This window comes from Myodes glareolus, chromosome 7 (assembly GCF_982192425.1).
Source record: "Myodes glareolus chromosome 7, mMyoGla1.1, whole genome shotgun sequence".
Lineage (NCBI taxonomy): Eukaryota > Metazoa > Chordata > Mammalia > Rodentia > Cricetidae > Myodes > Myodes glareolus.
In genome coordinates this window covers 27,543,121-27,561,815 of record NC_142032.1, presented here as the reverse complement: position 1 = coordinate 27,561,815, position 18,695 = coordinate 27,543,121, and the positions used below count along the sequence as shown (strand labels likewise).

Below are 18,695 nucleotides of genomic sequence, written 5' to 3'. Positions count from 1 at the left end.
TTATATCCTTGTGAAAAAACAATTACCAAAGTCATGCAAAAGAAGGCTGACCATTTAACTGGTTGGTAAATAATGACTATATAATTTGGTGGGTGCTGTTCTTGAATGCGGATTGCCCCGCCCCACCCCACAAAGTTCATGGGCCTCAATGTGACAATATTAAGAGGAGGCAGAACCACTAGTAGGTGGACCTAATGGAAGAAGGTACCTAGGTCAACGGGAGCCCTTGGACTGGACTGACGCTGGTCTTTGTGAAGTGAGTTAGCTCCTGAAGAGTGGTCTAGCCTGCCCCTTCTCCAGCTTCCTTCCTGTATTCCTATGTACCCTCTCCCTCCTGCACGCAGTTCCACCATAAAACCATCCACAACGATGCTATGCAGTCAGGCAGACCCTACCAGAGGCCAAACAGATAATGTCTCCTGATCAACTGTCAACTGAGTAAACCCTTTTTTCCTTACAAAGTATCCAGCCTCAGTCATTTTAGAGCAAGAGAAAAGTAGACTGGGATAGTGAATCTATTGTTCTGACCTTAAGTAAAAGTAAGCTTAAAGAATTTCACAGCAGAAAAAAAGCCTTTCCACCACTGAGCAAGGCTTCCCATATACTGAAAAGGTACTGAATAATGAAAATAAATATTTTTAAGAAAAATGTTTAATTTTTATCAGATATGTTTAAAAGCTACCCCAGAAAGGAAATACTTAGAAAATACTGTAGCAACTATTTGCCTCAATATTCTTTTCTGAAGAGGCGTTTGATCCTCAATCCTGGCTACACACAATCCTTATATAGGAGTTTCCATAAACTCCTGATACCCTTACCTTACCCCAGACCTATTAATGGGAATATTTTAGGGCAGGACATTCAGATTTTTGTCCCTTCTGTGTGAGTTTAGTGTGTAGACAGCACTGAGAACCACTGACCTGGAGACTTGAGTCAGCACACATGCATACAAAGATGTTGAGAGTCAACCAGAACAAGCCACTCTGAGAGAGCAGTTAAGGCTGTGAGTTTCAATTTCCCATTGGTAAGAACTGAATAATGGCAGTTAGGACCAGGCTTGATAGCCATCTACCTGAAGCTCTCTTTCTGGGATTGTTGAGAGAGCAAGTTTGCACGTCTTGGTGGGTTCCTCCATGTGCCACAAGGCGACTGTTTCGACGTTCCAGATTTAGAGAGCTGGAATCACCATTTTGAGAAATACAGCTGGTTTCAATAGATAAATATGATCTCATTTCCATGGAAAGTATTTCATCAAGTGAAGCAGAGTTGCTGAAACGATACTAGTTGTTCCCGAAATAAGAAGCTGCACTCTTAGCTTGTGCTATGTCAAATCCACCAGGAAATGTTGAACTGCTCTCAAGAATATATCGAAGAATTCCGGCATAGGAAGGTCTGGGGTGGTAAGTTCTACGGGTTGGTGTAGTTAACATAGTGTGTTGCCGTTCTGTGTATACTCGAATTAGGGGGTAAGCACCCAGGGTTTGAAGAGAAACACACGGCTGACTTTTATGGTGATTTAGAAGTCTGAAGATTGTGTCCGGTTTCCCATAAAAATCTCACGTGCACAATTCTGTATCCATAAGAGGCCAATAAACAGGAAAACCTCATGCTGGTGCCAAAATATGAGCTCTTCTTAGAATATACTGAGAAAACTCAGAATCAGGAACTTCAGACGCTCTTGACTGGAACAACCAGAAGCCACCAGAAAAGAGTAGAAAAGCAGGTGCCATACACATTCAGCATCTTAATCAACTTTTATATGAGTAAATATAAATGACCTCCCCAGCCTTCAGGTATGGAGTCATAATTGGTGTTCTGTGCTGTTTTCTGGTTAAACCACACTCACATGTTATGGCTCTATTTTTTTTTAAGATTTATTTATTTATTTATTTATTTACTTATTATGTATACAACATTCCTTCCATGTATGCTTGCATGCCAGAAGAGGGCACCAGATCTCATTATAGATGACTGTGAGCCACCATGTGGTTGCTGGGAATTGAACTCAGGACCTCTGGAAGAACAGTCAGTGCTCCTAACCTCTGAGCCATCTCTCCAACCCCGGCTCTATTTCTTTTTAAAATGGAATAGGACCTTACAGAAACTTTAAAAAAAAATAGCTGAGTGCACATTTTAGGTATTTTTTTTACTGTACTTCCCTAATATTTTATAGCTGACCGCTGTATGCCTAAGTTGCAATTTTCCATGTTGCTTTTTTTAAAGCTTTAGGAGATTTTATTGTACATGCGTGTTCATGTATGTGCAGGTACACATGTGTGGGTGTGGGGCAGAGTACAACTTATGGTGCCATTCCTCAGGTACCATTAGACATACTTTTAGTCTTGGTCTCTCATTCACCTAGAAAGCAGCAAGGGTAGAGGCAGGCTGCTCAGTGAGCCCCCGTGGCCCACCTATCTTTTCCTCCCCAGCAATTGGATTATAGGTTCACATTACCACACCCAGAATACTTTACATCGGTCATGAGGATTTTTATTACAATACATGTTTACAAACCAAGTGTTTTACCAGGCAAATTTTCTCCCTGGGTCTTTTTTAAAAATTTGGGATAGACTCAACATAGCAGATATTCCAGCAACTTGTTCATTTTAGATTTTCTTTTTTTATGTCACCAATGATTGAACCTTAGGCATGCTAAGCAAATACTCCATTAAGCTGCATGCCTGGTTCCAACTTAGCCATTTTAAAGTCTTGGCTTAATATAATCACAATCTCTGCAAGTCACTTCATTATCTGAATTCAGACCCAAGAAAACAGTCAGGCATGGTGGCATAAACCTTTCTTAATCCTTACACTTGAGAGTCAGGGAAGGCAGATCTATATTAGCTTGAGGCCAGCCTTGTCTACATAATAAGCTCCAGGCTAGCCAGGGCTACATTGTGAGAACCTGGGGGAGGGGGGTCGATCTAGCAAACAGCAGAAATTGAGAACTTACTTATTTCATAAAAATCACTTTTAAATAGTGTACTATTAGATAATGAGACTTCCTGATAGCCTTTGATAGAGATCAACTTAAAAACAGAAATAAAGGGGCCAGGGGAAAGGACTCAGTGGATAAAGCTCTTGGCACTCAAACATGAAACTCGGGATCTGGAATCTCCAGTCACAGGTAAAAAGCAGAATGTGGCACCCCTGTCTGTAACCACAGTGATGGGGAGTGGAGACAAGCAGGTGCCTGGGGTTTGCTGGCCAGCTAGACTATCCCAGAGGGCAAGCTCCAAGTTGTGCGAGTAACCCTGACTCAAGTAAATGAATCAGTCAATCAATCAATCAGTTAATCAATCAATAAGATAAAGAAGAGAGTGAGGAAGACATTCTGATATCAATCTCTGGCGTCCACTCACAGATGCATGGGCAAGTCCACCTGTACAAACATATACCCCCCCACCCCCTCCACACACACATACACACTAGAACATCGAATCTTTTTATGCTCAAATTCTCCGACATCTTCAACTGTGATTTGGTTTTTCCTCAATTAAATTTTACCGCAGTAATGGCTGAGTTTTTAGCTAGGCCTGAAAGATACACACTCTCAAGAAAATAGCTCTCAGTTTGGCAACTTTTAAAAGAAAATCAAAGGATTAAGTCAAGAATACAAAAACAACCCAAACACTGCAGTGAACACTTGGGGAGGGAGTAAATGACCAAAAACCTGCCAAGTTCGTTTAGATAAGTCATTATTAAAAATAACAAACATGCCTGAGCTTGCAAACTGGGCCGTTTGCAGAAAATATAACTGAGAGAATTAAGGGATGCCTTAACCAGGAATGTGTGTAATCAAAAAAAAAAAAAAAAAAAAAAAAAAAAAAAAAAACATGGTGACAGGTTTACCAAAAAGTCATGTGACTGTGTAGCCAAAGTCAGTTCACAAACATCAAAGTCACTTGGAGAACTGTTTGTTTCCCAAGACTGCAAGATCAACAAGATGATTGGATAAGAAGACGGACAGAACTTTTGTATTTGTTTCTCTTCTACACATAAAACTGAAATTCTCTTCTACCTGGCTAAGTAAAACCCCAGGGACAATTTTGATAAATGAATTTCAAGTTGAGCTCTTCAGAGCCACAGTCCTTTGTTTTGGTCCCTGACACCCGCCAAACACTCAGAGCAGCACTAAGTATACAGTTGACCCTCAATCAATACCTGTTACAGTGAACTAAATTGAAAAATAAACACTATGCTGCAATGGTATCAGCTAAGTCAGTCCACAAGTTTAAAATTTCAGCCGTGACTTCTGTCCCAGAGCATTGTGTTGCTCAGCACAAACCTCCAGGCCACATTTCTTGCAACAGCTCAGCATTGCAAGTCACTCCCATCATGTCCTATCACTGGCCAGAGGGACACAGAACCAGGACTCCAAGAAGCGGTGTTCAAGCTTCCTCCTACCCATCTTGATTATTTTCCTTCTGGGAATGCATCTGGGCAATATCAGCACAGTCATCTTGATAGCGAAGAATTTAAATATTAATTAATATTAAGGATCCTTCATTGCTTTCGGCTTTCCACCTTTTTTCCCTCCCTTTCGACCATCTTTCCTTTCTTTGCTTTTTGAGACAGGCTCTTCCTATGGAGCCTTCACCAGCCCGAGAGTCACTATGCAGCTCAGGCTGACTTTGAACTCCCAGCAATCTTCTGCCTCCATCCCTGGTGTGCTGGAATTACAGAGTGTACCATCATACCAGACTTAAGGATTCCTGCTGTTAACAATTACACACCAAAGCTGTTTGACTAAATCAAACTCTTGTATATTTCAGAACCCTTCCGGTTTAAGAAGAGATGAGTAAAAAGCAAGAATAGGAAAATGATATGCTTAGGCCATTCTAGTCATGGGGAAGGGAGGGGGGAGGCTGCTGTTAAATATATAGAGGCAAAGTGCTTTGAAACCTGGCCTGAGAATGAGAACATCTAAATTTCAACATTAGACTCATCTACACAGCTATGCTCTTGAGTTTGGCCAACCCTTGCCAACATGGATCTGAGCTTCCCAAGATGTTTAAGTTAACAGTTTGAATCTAGTAGATTCTCTGAAACTCCTTTCAATTCTAAGATCGTGTAAGTATTAAGTGATTGGGTCCAGCCACTCAGTAACCGATCCATACTTTCCAGACAAAGGTTGGGCATCAAGAGTGGCTAGGACACCATAAGCCCTAGATTAGTGTAACTTTGGAGGGAAGGCAAATTACACAGCCAGCAGCTGCAGATTTCAAAAGCGAGTGAGCTCAGATACCTGTAGCCACAGGGTCTTCCAGAACTTGGCAAGTCTGAAGATTCCTCCCTCTGGGCTAGGTCAGCAGGGCGGCTGGAATGTCCACACAGCTCTCAGCAAAGCTGGGAAGAGCTAACCAAAGGCCAGACAAAATGCAAGCGGAGTGGTTCGGAATGCTGAATCGCCAATTTGCACTAGACCAGTGATTCTCGATCTTCCTAATGCTGCCACCCTTTCATACAATTCCTCATATTGTGATGACGCCCAACCATAAAATTATTTTTGTCGTTACTTCATAACTGTAATTTCGGAGTCAGAGGTTTGCCAAAGGGGTCGTGACTCACAGATTGAGAACTGCTTGCTGCTTTGGGCTAAGTCGCGACTGGAGAAACTGAGTTGAATTCATTTCAAACGTGGAAGGCGTTTCGAAAAGACCAATTACCGGTAATAAACATTTGGGGAGTGGAGTAGGGTTAAAAGGCAAGAACACCGACAATCAAGGGGAAAAGGCGGTCTGTCTTGCATGGGAAATGTGCACCTGGAAACCGCAGGGCACAGATCAAAGCCATTCTCTCCAGCCACCTGCCCAGAAACTCAGCGGGACACCTCAGGACACAGGACGAGTGGGCACGTGTTTCCTGTCTAAACCCAACAGGTGGCCAGATTTAGGATCTAGACACAGCTGCGCGCTGAAACAGACGTTTAGAACGGAGTGCCGGGGTCCTTCCCGGGGTCTAGGTCCAACCCTGCCACCCTACCCGAATGCCATGCCACCTGCACTACCGAATCGGAAAGCGGGAAGAGCCAGAACAGAGCCTTCCACGCCGGGACAGCGTCGGGACTAGGCGCGCGCTCCGCCGCTCTCTACCGGGTGCCCGCCCGCCCACCCGCATCCTGGGGCCCGCGGGTCCTCACCTCGCCGGGACAACTGCAGCGCTGGCGGCGGCGAGCCCACATGCCCCCTGCGCGGCGGCCCCTTCCCCGGCCCCAGGCTTCTAGTGGCGGCCAAGGGGCGGAGAGCGCATTGGGCGGAGGCGCCGCAGGGGCCGGGGCGGCGGGCAGCGCCTGCCGGACACTGTCGCTGGAGTGATCCCACTGCCCCGCCCCCGAGAAGCCAGGCTCTCAGCCACGCCAGCCCCAGGGTGACTCTGCCCAGTCGGGGAAGAAGCATTGTTCCGGGATTCGCTCGGCGCTGGGGGCTCGGCCACGGGTGAGGGGCGCGGGGAGGAGGGGCACCTCCAGGTTATGCAATATTCCGGCCCAGTAGCGAGCTGGCTTTCCTTATGTAGGGCTCTCTCCCGAACAGCCTGGGATGCCTTGAACCCACACTAAAGGAGGAGGTTGTGTTCTCAAAAAGAACGTTTGCTGAAGGGTCAAAGAGCAGAAGGTACACAAAGTCTCCTGCATCTGCATCTGGCAGCGAAGGGGACCCTGCCACCCAGCAGGTCAGACCGTTTCACTGATCAGTCAGTTACTAGCATCCTAAGGACCTAAGTTCAACTCTCCCTCAAAGCCCACGACTTTAGGAGATCAACTTAACTCTGAGTCGCAGCTTCATCTGTGAAATAAAAGCAACCTTTGCTTCGCTCTCTTGCTGAGAGGAAGATTGAGGCGCAGGTGCTAGGTGCAATAACAGTCCGGGGTAACAGAAGAGGAACCGCCCCAGCCCTCCAGGAGGCAAGTGTATGGGGCAGCTTCCTGGCTAACCATCATCCCATTAGGCATTCTCCTAGGCGGAAGAAGGGTCTCTGAACCGACAAGTTAGACACTTCTGCTACAAAGAGTGGTCCTTGGATTGACACAAGCTAGAAAGTGGTTAGAAATGCAAACCCCTAAACCTGTCTTCTTTTCAACAAAGGTCCCTGGTGGTTCTGATGAATGTCTAAGTTTGAAAAGAAATTAAGCTTTCAGAAAAATTGAGAATAACAAGAAGTCAATGGTCAATAATAGGCAACATTCTACTTCAGGTTTGTTGCTGTTTGGGAATGAAGGTTCTGGGTTTTTAAGAACAGGACGTACCGTGTGGTTCAGGCTGGCCTAGAACGCTCAGTGCTCTCACCTTCAGGGCCCCTGTGCTGAAATTTCAGAGGTGCTGTGGCATTTTAAAAACAAGCCAGGAGGGTGAGGGTGTGGCGCCATCCCAGAGTGTTTGACTGTTATTTCTAAGCTCTGAGTTCCATCCATCCCTAACGTTGCACAAAAACCATCAGAATAAACACCCTGTGTATCTTTGCCCCTTGCCTTGTATGTTTGTCTCCCTTTCTGCTGACCTTCCTACACTTTAACTAGAAATCGGAATTTAAGGACTCTTTTTTACTTGCCTGAAACTCTAGTTTAGATCTAAGGGATTAGTGAATGTGTGTTTAAAACATACACAGAAAGCAGAATTCCTTAGCATTGAAAATGAGCTTTTAAATGCAGGGGCAGCCATGAGCCTGACCCCTCAGCTGTGAAGGTTCTTAGGTCAAAGGCTTGAAAACCCTGCTTTGAGAAAAAGATTTCTTCCAATTACACCGTTTTCAGTGGCCAATCAGTCTTATCTTCCGTCTAAATAATACAGGACAACTGGTTCTTTGGAAAACCTCTGGAGAATAGAACAAATCTTCAGACTTCTCTCTAAGTCACCACTCACAGGGCCTCTAACAAAGCCCGGAACTGTTCTATTTATTGGTTTAAGAGCTATGCCTCTGTTGTTTTATCCTTGATGGTGTTCTGAATTTGTTTGTCTGACTGCTCTCTGGCAGAGGGAGTTTTAACCTTTGAGACTTTAGTAATTGGTGGTGTAATGGTACATGCCAATAATTCCAAGCACTCTGGAGTCTAAGGCATGTCGTGGATGGTGAATTTGAGTCCAGCCTGGGCTACATAACAAGACCTCTATCCTTGAAGAGACCAACAAGAGCCATCGAGACAGCGGGTAAAGCTGAGTTAATTCCTGGGACACATGTGATTAACGGAGAGAATCATTGACTGTCCCAAGTTGTTCCCTGACCTCCACAAAATAAATAAACACATGAAAATTGTGATGTTCTTACAGCAAGGCTGAGGTGACTCACTTGACTGAGTGCTACCTGGCAGACACAAAGTCTTGGGCTCACCAAGCCTTGTGAGCAGAGAATAAAACATGGACCAAAGAATTTCACCCTTGCTCCCCTTAAGTTCCTTCTAGTCTAAAGGGCAAGGAGCACTGCAGAAATATGTAATGTCGTAGAGAGAGTGACAAGTCCTCTGGAGTAAATAAAGTGGGATGTGAGGATGGATGACTGATCCGGTGATTGCTTAGGCAATGCGCACAAGGGAGGACTCTCCTAAGAGGTGACATTTAACCCTAAATTTGGAGTAATATAGCCAATGAATCAGAGATATCTAGAGCGAAAATGCTGACAGCACTGGGTAGTGCAATCATCATGATGGTGCCCCGCGACATCACAGTGTTCTACTGCACCATCGAAACGTTGCGTTTTTACAGAACAATGCTGTACGGTGACATCACTGTGAGGTGTTTTGCTATCACAATGTTCCTTTGTGTCATCACAGTACTCCACTGTGACTTCACAGTACTCCATTGTGAGATCACAGTGCTCTGTGTGACATAACAATGCTTCATTATGATATCACAATGCTCCGTTGTGACATCATAGTGCTCCATTATGAGATCACAATGTTCCATTGTAGCAAAGCAATGTTACATCATGACATCACTGTGCTCTTTTACAATATCACAACTCCATTAAGAGATCACAGTGATTCTCATGTTACACTGTAATGCATGATAGTGACCACTGTGACTATTGTGTCTATTGCTCCATTGTGACATCATAGTACTCCACTATGGAATCACAAGGTTCCACTGTCACATGACAATCCTCCATTGTGCTAACACAACACTATCTTGTAGCACCACAGCTCAATTATGGCATTAGACTGTTCCACTGTAATATCACAATGCTTATTGATGGCATCATGATGCTCTATTGCTGCTAGGACGCTGCTGTCCTGCACTATCACAGGGCTGTCTAGTGCTGCGTGTGACACCACAGTTGTCTCAATGCTCCTTGACAATAAAATAAAGTAAAAAGTGTCTAGTAATTGTGGATTGCTGATACGTGTAACGTGAATAGGCAGAGCCTCATCGGGAAAACCACTTTCTATGCCCTCCCCTTTCAGGCTATTGAAGCTGCTGCTGATACAGGTGTGGGCCACATGGAAGGGGAGGTGGACAGAGGAAGAAAAGTCTCTTTTCTCTTATACCAAAGAGTTGGAGTTGATGGAATTAGAGAGGAAAGCCTATCTGCTCATGTTTCTTGAAAGAAAAGGTGGGACCCTGGTCTCCAAATGGAAGGAAGACAAGGCACCAACTCTCTTCCAAGCAGAGGTGTGGGTCAAGCTTTCAGCAGTGGTTGGCAATGTTCTACATTCGCACCATTCAACAGCACCCCACCATGTGGCTGTTCACACATACGCTTTAACCACGTAACTAATTAAATTCGGGTTTTGTGTTTCTGTGCTCATCTGCTTTGTGAGCCATGTTTCAAGGGCTCCTTACCAACAAGCGACTAGTGTTTCTCAAGATGGGCAGCAACAAAACCCAGCCCTCATCACAGCAGGCCTTTCCATCAGTGGTGCTTACAGGTTGGGGTGAGGAGGTTAGACCAGAAACGGTGCTTCTCTGAGAGCGCTCGCCTGTTCAGAGGCAGTGCAGAATGATAATGGTCCTTGTAAGATTTTAAATGAGATGATAACCTTAAATGAGGTGATAACATTGCATTAAATGAATGCATTTAATTTAGTGTTTTAACCATTGTAAGCAAGCAAAAATTTACCTATATTGTATTTGTGATTGACAAAGATTCTTTTCTGAGCCACTTCTGGACCTCCACATTAGTATGGCAAGAATCTTCCCTCACTTCTGATCACCCTCCAGACCTGGCCAGTTCTTCACCCTCCACACCACAGGATGTCTGACTACTCTGGCCTATTTTCAGCAGGAATCCAATAGGTTGATTTTGCTACAATCTCCTTTATCCCTGATGTTTCCTCTTGGTAGTTTTCAATTATCTAACCCTATACCCTATGCCCTTGGTACAGATGGAGACCCTATACCCTTGACTATAAAATCCTACTTGCCCATAATGTGTGGAGCTATATACTGTATCTCTTTCTCCCCTTACAATACCTTGTTATAGTGGTTCCTCAAAAAATTGTGTTCCAGAAAAAAATTCTTCTTTACAATGGTCTACCAAGTGTCACTGAACAATTTTTCATCAACAGGAGGCATGGGGCTATAGTCATGTCAGTGCTAATGAAGTAATCTCTGCCGATATGATCAGCTGACCTGAACACTCGGCTGCCCTTCCTCTCCCCTCCAGAGCTGAGCACTACCTGTGCCATTCCAGCCTGGAGGCACAGTTTATTTGGTAGAAGCCCTACCATTTATAGCCAATAATTAACAAGTATGTTTTTTTTTTTAACTAGCACAGCTTAGTGCAGAGTTTCTCAGCCTGTCGGTCGCGACCCCTCTGGGATTGCTTAAGACCTTTGGAAAACACAGATGTTTACATTATGACTCATGATAGTAGCAGAATTACAGTTATGAAGTAGCAATAAAATAATGTTATGGCTTGGGAATCACCATAGCATGAGGAACTGTACTAAAGGGTTGCAGCATTAGCAAGGTTGAGAACTGCTGGTTTAGTAGAATTAATCTCTCGAGAGTCTGAGAAGCATGGCACCTTCGGTACAGCCAATATTGAAGGAGTGTTTGTTCCTGTTGCCTGGTCAAACAAGATGTGCGGATTCAGCAGAGCCAATGAGAACATGGGCCTCAGACAAGGAGGATGTACAGTGTCCACATCAGAATGAAAACTGCCAGATGGCTGGATGTGGGCATATAACCTTGAAACTTTTGTCTAAATAGAACTTAGATATTATTTTCAAGGCTAATAAAGATGTTAAGGATAGCTTTAAACATCATACAGACAATGAAAAGGATATATGTCATCAATCACATGGAATTGTAATTGGTAGGAGAATATAGTGAAATTCTTCTCTGGACTCTAAGTAACATATTTTTGAATATTATCTTCTCAAACTTTAATTCATCTGGCTTTTAAAATATCATGACAGGTTGGAGAGATGATCCAGTGATTACGAGCACTAACTACTCTTCTAGAGGACATGGATTCAATTTCCAGCACCCACACGGCAGCTCATGGCGTCTGTAATTCCAGTTCCAGGGATCTGACAGTATCACACTGATGTGGGAGTCCCCTCTGTATGCTGTGAATATGTTTTATTGCCATTGGTTAATGAATAAAGGTGCTTCGACCAATGGCTTAGCAAAGCAAAGCCAGGCAGGAATCTGAACCGCGATATTGAAAGAGAGTAGGCAGAGTCAAGGGGATGCCATGTAGCTGCTGAAGGAGAAACATGCCGGAACCTTGCCCATAAGCCACAGCCTCATGGCAATACACAGATTAATATAAATGGGTCAATCCAAGATGTAAGAGCTAGCTAGAAATATGCTTGAGTCATTGACTGAACAGTACTTCAATTAATACAGTTTCTGTGTGGTTTTTCGGGTCTGGGCAACCAGGAAACAAACAAGAACCTCCGACTACATCACACAGACATACACGCAGGCAAAACACTAATGGATACAAAATAAAAACAAATAAACCATTTTTTTAAAAAAAAATATTAAAAAAGAATTGGTTTAAAAAAAATAAAATGTATGACCTTTGAACATTTCCCATATCCCATTCTCTTTATTGTAGTCATTAATTCCTTTTTTGACTGTCCACATTACTTCTATTCTTGTGAGCATTTTCCTAGAATTCAATTCCTACTTCCTGAGCTCCTTTCTGAGCACATCCCAGGCCCCTTCTCGTTGCTGTGGCTAACACCTGCTGTCAGCAGCTTGGCATTTCCAGCCCTGACCTCCCTCTGAACTCCAGTTCTTGTCACTTGACACCCGCTAGTCATTTTCACTTCCAGTCTCCCTCCTCCATCGCTTCAAGTTTTACAATTACTTATCCCTGTGATTTTTTTTCTTAGCTTCTACACAGCTCTCAAGTTGACCAGTGCATTGTAGAGTATTCAGCAGCATCCCTGGTCTTGGACCAGTAGAGGTCAACACACATCCTCTTATTCATAGTGACCAAACTGTCTTCAGTACTGCCAAATATCCCCATGAAGCCAGAGGAAGGCTGGGAGGTGGCTTCCATATTACTTGAGGCGATGATTAGGAAATGGCTGGTGTAGCTTTTGACCAGGGTTATTATTTACAGAATATGGATGTCTACTCATCTATGAAGTTCAATCAAGGTGAAGTCTTCTGTAAAAATTATAGCTGAATATCTCATGAGCACCTTTAAGGGGGGAGGAATTAAATTGTGTTGTTCGGAATTACACATTAGTAAATATTTTGTTGAAATTCAAACAACACTAAAAGAAATTTCTTATATTCTCTTGTGATTTGAATGAGAAATGTCCCTCAGTAAGGCTCACTGGAACACTTGGTCCCAGTCAGTGGTGCTATTTAAGAAGATTCTGGAGCAGTTAGGAAGTGGGTCTTTACGGGAAGAGATGAACCAGTGAGGGATGGGCCTTAAAGTTTTATAGGCCAGTCCCATTTCCTGTTTATCCCCAGCGCCAACACTAGCTTCCTGCTTGTGCCTTCATTCCTTGCCTGCCTACTGCCATGCCTTCCCAGTCATGACAAACTACGTCATGTCCCCCCTTGCCTTCCAGTCGTGACAGACTATGTCATGTCTCCCGTGCCTTCCCAGTCATGATGGACTACGTCATGTTTCCCATGCCGTCCCAGTCATGGTGGACTGCATCATGCCTTCCCATTTATGATGAACTATGTCACGCCTTCCCAGTAATGATGAACTATGTCATGCCTCCCAGGAACTATGAGCTAAAGTAAGCCCTGTCTTCTTGAAGTCACTTTCCTCAGAGCAGTTTGTCACTGTGACGGGAAAAGAAAGGAGGCCCTCTCTTAGCGGGCTTACTTCCTGTCTATGCTCACTCTCCTCAGTCTCATTCCCCTTCATGCAGAAGTCATTAGAACTGCCTTCCTCCTTTCTTCTCCCACTGCCCAACTTGTACAACCGACCTTCTCAACACAGTTATAGCCAGCATCCTTTCTACAAAAACCTGGTTTCCCTGTGCCCCTCTCATTCCTTCCTTCCCCCTCTCTGTCTCTCCATGTGTGCCCCCCTCTGAGTATCTTTCTTTCTCTTTCTCTTTCATCTTTGCCTTTTGAGGCAGGATCTCATCATAGAGCTAGCCTTGAATTCCTAATCCTCTAGCCTAATCCTAATCCTCTAACTTCCCGAGGGCTAGGATTACAGGCGTGTCTCACTGCCTCCCTATTTTCTGTATCTAGATGGCACTCAATTGCCAATTAATAAAGTATGTTCCACTCAGTCTTCAAGATCATGCTCCTGAAATGTCAAAGCTTGGTCATTCTCTCTCTCTCTCTCTCTCTCTCTCTCTCTCTCTCTCTCTCTCTCTCTCTCTCTCTCTCTCTCCTAACTGAACCCAGGACCTTCCATGCTCAACCACTGAGCCTCCTCCTCAGTCCTGTGTTCACCTTCTTGTTCTATGAGGTCATCACGCACTATCTCTCTCCCACATCCTTGCACACGTCTAGGGACCGCCCCCTGCCCTTGGCCTGTAGAGATCTGATGGTGTTCTTCACAGTACTTCAAATCTCAACTTCTGTTGATGTTTGCGACTTCTCTTGAAAGCCATCAGAAGCAAAAAAATAATCATTAATGGCTAGAGTGGGGAATGGACAGGTAGTTATAAAGTAAATCACATTCAGTAAGATAGCAATTTAGAATCTATATACCAGCCTATAGATACTCACAATGTGATGCTTTCAATATGGTTTGTTTCAAATTGTCAAAATAAATAGTAAAAATAATAAATAATAACAATAAGCTGAAATTAAAAATAAGCATTCCAATTTTTCCACAAATCCTCCACCACGCCAGTTCTAGGCAACGTCATTACGACGCAAAGCACAGATACCAGACAGATTTGAGGTCAAGGCCCAGACCCTCTCACTGTTTGTCTGCTGGGTGACCTTGGGCATGTTACGTGACAATTCAGAACTTTAGTTTCTTCATTAATTTGTCTTCTCCCTACGACTGCTGTGAAGGTTAAATGCCAAATAGAACAGTGGCATACTTGTCAAATTAGCTAAAGCTAGTACTAAAAACAATTTAGCTGAAAATAAACACCAACATTTCTGCTTTAAACACCTCAGCTTGTGATTCTTGATGGGAAACAGTTTTTCTGTCCTACTGACCATTCCTCAGGTGTCTACAGAGTAGGAATTTTTGGTTCTTTTCTCATACAATCCACCCTGACCACAGTTTCCCCTCCCTCCACTCCTTCCAGCTCCCTACCATCACCTCCCCTTCCTCCCAGATCCACTCCTTCTCCTTCTTTTCACTTGAGAAAAGAGCAGGCCTCCCAGGAATATCAACTGAACAAGACATAAATGACAATAAAACTAGGCATAAACCCTCATATCAAGGCTGTGGGAGGCAGTCCAGCAGGAGAAAAGAAGCCCAGGAGCAGGCAAAGGAGTCTTCCACTATTAGGAGTCCCAAAAGAACACTGAGCCAACAGCCACAGCATATTTGCAGAGGACCTAGCTCAGACTCATGCAGTGTCTGTGATTGCCACTTCCGTCTCTGTGAGCCCCTATGAGCCCTGCTTAGGAGAGTCTGTGGGCTTGGTGTTCTCCTGGTGTCCTAGACCCCTCTGGCTCCTACTCTTTACACACGCACGCCCACACACACACACACACACACACACACACACACACACACACACACACACACCTGCTTCTGCGGGTTTCCCAGAACTTGGAGAGGGGGACCTGATGGAAAGGTGCATTTGGGCGCGCTCTCTCTCTCTCCATTTGGTTGTGGGTCACAAGTATTAATTAATCACTACAGAATGAGTTATGTAACAAGTGAATGCTAGCTATGTACCATTTCTGCTGATGACATCTGAGGCTGCTCTGGTAGATCCTCTCAACTAGTGTTTATAAAGCAACTACTATTAACATCAACCACCCTACACAGAAAGGGCCCTGACAGGCCCACTCCTAGCCTAATTCTTTATTAATGAAATGAGAAATTTCCAAGCTGGGTACTTCTATGTAGTTATAGCAGTCTCTAACAAAGATAAAACCCTTTGGATGATAATTCTAGACCAATAAATATATGTTTGTATGGGGGAATGGAAGTATGTGTTTTTCTGTATCATTGTCCCCAAATCAAACACAGAAATAATGAGGCCAATTTCCCAACTTCCAGACTTATTTTTCCTGATCTCACTAGATCCACATGCAGGCTTTGTATCAGTATTAGTGTCAATGACTTTAGACTTAACTTTCCCATTGCTATATCATTCAATATGTCACTTATTCTTTTCTCCAAATACGTGTTTTGTTCTAGCATTTTGTTTGTCATATTTTATTTGAATAAGGTTATTTAATGTCCTTAGTGCTAAGAGCACCCCTTTAAGCAAAAAGTTGTGGAATATTTATTAATTATTAATATTAATAAACATTAATATTGAGTGCCTGTGATGTCCCAAACTTTGTGTATATGTTATTTTATTCAGTTTTCACCATGCCTGTTTGCCAATTGAAGAAACTCCAAGTAACTCCAAGTGGTTAAAGAAATGATACCACATTGTGTGGCCGGTAAACAGTGTTGGTCTGTAAAATAGGTCTATTTCTGGGGTAATCAGTTGCAAAGACAGCTGGATTCTCCCCACCATCTCTGCTTCCACATCCTTTGCAGTGTTACTTTGTAGCTCCTCCCAACAAGAAATGGTACCTGTTTCCACACCCTTGCATACCGACCTTATGATTGCTGCAGCAAATAGGGAAGAGAAAGGACAGCGGAGTTGGCCTATTGGGCTATTAGGGTTCACATGGGCCAGCTTGAGTCAGTCCAGTTGTTCGTTCCAAGGCCCAGCCTCTGAGGGAGTCGAGCCAAGAAGAGCATAGCTGTTCTGCAACAGGCAGCAGGTGCATGAGTGAGCCCACCAAGACCAGACCCAATGAACAGAATTGCTCAGCCAAAGACCTACTGGTGTTGAAAATAAGTAACCACGGAGACATGGCTATTTGTTGTTCAACAATAGTCAATCAAGAAATGGAAAACGTAGCCACCCACACTCCAGCTATGAAACACACCTTATAGTCGTGATAAGAGAGAAAACTTTGCAAACACACCTCTCAGACTGTTTTCACTTATGTTTCTTTTTCAATTTCTTGTTATATTTACTTATTCGAAGGCATGTCAGGGTACATGTCAGAAGGCATCTTGTATATAAGTCAGTCTCTCCTTTCACTAATTAAGTCCCAGTGGACTGAACTCAGGTTCTCAAGGCTGGAACAAGCGCATTGCTCACTGAGCCATCTTGCCAATCCTCTTCCATGTTTCTCTCATGCTTCTCAACTACATATTCTTCTCAACTACTCTAGAGGAAAATAAAATATCTTATGATACATTAGAAGAAAAGAGAAACGATTTGTCCCTAATGTAACATGTGGGCTGGCTTGTTGGGGTTTCTGTCCTTCCCAGTACCCCAACAGCCGGCAAGCAACAAAGAAAAATTACACACAGGACTCCATAAGGTTATAAACTGATTGGCCCATTAGGTCAGGCTTCTTGTTAACTCTTATAACATATATTACCCCATTATCCTTATCTATGTTAGCCACATGGGCTCAGTACCTTTCTCAGTGTGACAGCTTACATGTTGCCTCTTCGGTGGTCTGCGCAGGAGTGGCTGAGAGAGAGCTTCTGCTTCCAGAATACTCCCAGTCTCTTTGCTCCACCCCTACTTCCTGTCTGGCTTTCCTGCCTATACTGCCTGCCTGGCCAATCAGCGTTTTATTAAAATATGATTGACAGAATACAGATAATTCTCCCGCACCACAATTTATTATGTGCTATCTCAGAAACTGAACTACAGCGAGTGATGCTCCATTTCTACCACGAGGTGAACACAGAACAAACAAACCAGCCAGCATTCTGGAGCACCTAGTTGGGTCAGTGCCTGTACACAGTACAATGGTGTTTTAAGGCACGGCTTCCATCTTAAAGGAATTTATCGTCCAGTTAGGTATGTAATACAGCCGTGGAAGTAAGAGAAGTTAAATGATGAAATATTAAAAAAAAGAAACTTCAAACTTCAAATAAAAAGGTAAATGTGGTCATTTTGTTTCGAAAAAGAAGATATTTGATCATTTTGGTAAAATAAATCAACTCTTGATAGGAGAATTCTGAGAAGTAACGTGAATGGGAATTAGGCTAGTAAGAAGGAGGCTGGCTTGTTGGAATATTTCAATAGTCAAGAAAACCGTCTTCATTGGTGGAAGTGGGGGTGATGATACGTGCAGCGGGAAAGTGCACGGCACATTTGGGAGTGAACAAATAAGTCTTTTGATGGGAACAGAAAAAAATCGATAGAACCAAGTGACAGACTAGATACAGAGTGGAAGGGGCCAATGAAGCCAGTCAGGAGCGTGTTGATTATTAACAACCTGGAAGCTGTTTAATACTGGACATGCGGAGCTTGGGGTGAGAGTAAAACATCCAGTTAGCAATTGAAGATTCAGGTCAGGGACCAGGGGAGAAAGTCCAGGTTTCCGGTATGGCTGAGAAATCTCTAGTGTCTGAGAGGGGAGATAAAGTCAAAGCAGCGGGGAGAGGACTGGCCCTTGGGGAATGCCAACCATGTCTAGTGGGGGAGATAAAGAAAGTGCAGAGCTGACAGCTGAGTAGACAGAGACAGAGCCATGTAATTTCCACAGTGTGGTGACCACGTAGAGGAGGGAGAGCCTTGCATCAGCAGACAGGAAACATGCTCTTTCAGGAGAAGAGAGAATGATAATGAGCAAGACCTGCTGACCACAATGCCAGATGCCTTTCCTAAGTCTGGGGATGGTTCCCACGGGACTACTCGTGAAAGAAACACAGTGGAGACCGATTGGACCTGTTTGGGAAATGGGCACAGCCCTCCTCGCCTAAGACTAATTAACCTTTCCGGACTCTCAGTGGTGGGCTTAATGAATTAATTACCCTTTCTTCCTTTGATAAATTTAGAAAGCGCAAACTGAAGAAAGCAAAGGCTGCCAATGCTGGGGCAATTGCTTGGTAGTGTTGAGTACAAGCCGCTAGGACCAAGGCCCAGTACCACAAAAGTATCCAGTGAAACCAACAATAGTCAAATCTCCTGTTAGCTTCTGTACTATTAGCACATCTTTTAAAGAAAGATTGATTTATTTTTAGTTTTGTTTGCATGCGTGTTTGCATATGTATGTGAGTATATGCGGGTGTCCACAGAGATCAGGAGGTGTTGGATCCTCTAGGATGCTGGAGACCAAACTCTAGAAGAGCAACGAATGTTCTAAACCACT

The 18,695-nt window shown here is 43.8% G+C and overlaps 1 protein-coding gene across 5 annotated transcripts in view; it reads right to left on the bottom strand.

Annotated features, from left to right (window-relative positions):
• Positions 1–17,095, bottom strand: part of Slc16a12 (solute carrier family 16 member 12) — an 89,984-nt gene extending 72,889 nt beyond the window's left edge. For 3 of the 5 annotated variants that reach the window (XM_048438889.3, XM_048438893.3, XM_087907954.1), the window contains exons 1-2: positions 6,143–6,283; positions 5,249–5,359 (exon numbers count right to left, since the gene is read on the bottom strand). The gene's annotated coding sequence lies outside the window, so the exon portion shown is untranslated. Of the gene's footprint in view, positions 1–5,248; positions 5,360–6,142; positions 6,290–17,007 lie in introns of those variants that run through there. The other 2 variants (XM_085693797.2, XM_048438891.3) reach the window with 2 other exon arrangements.
• Positions 17,096–18,695: the final 1,600 nt, after the last annotated feature.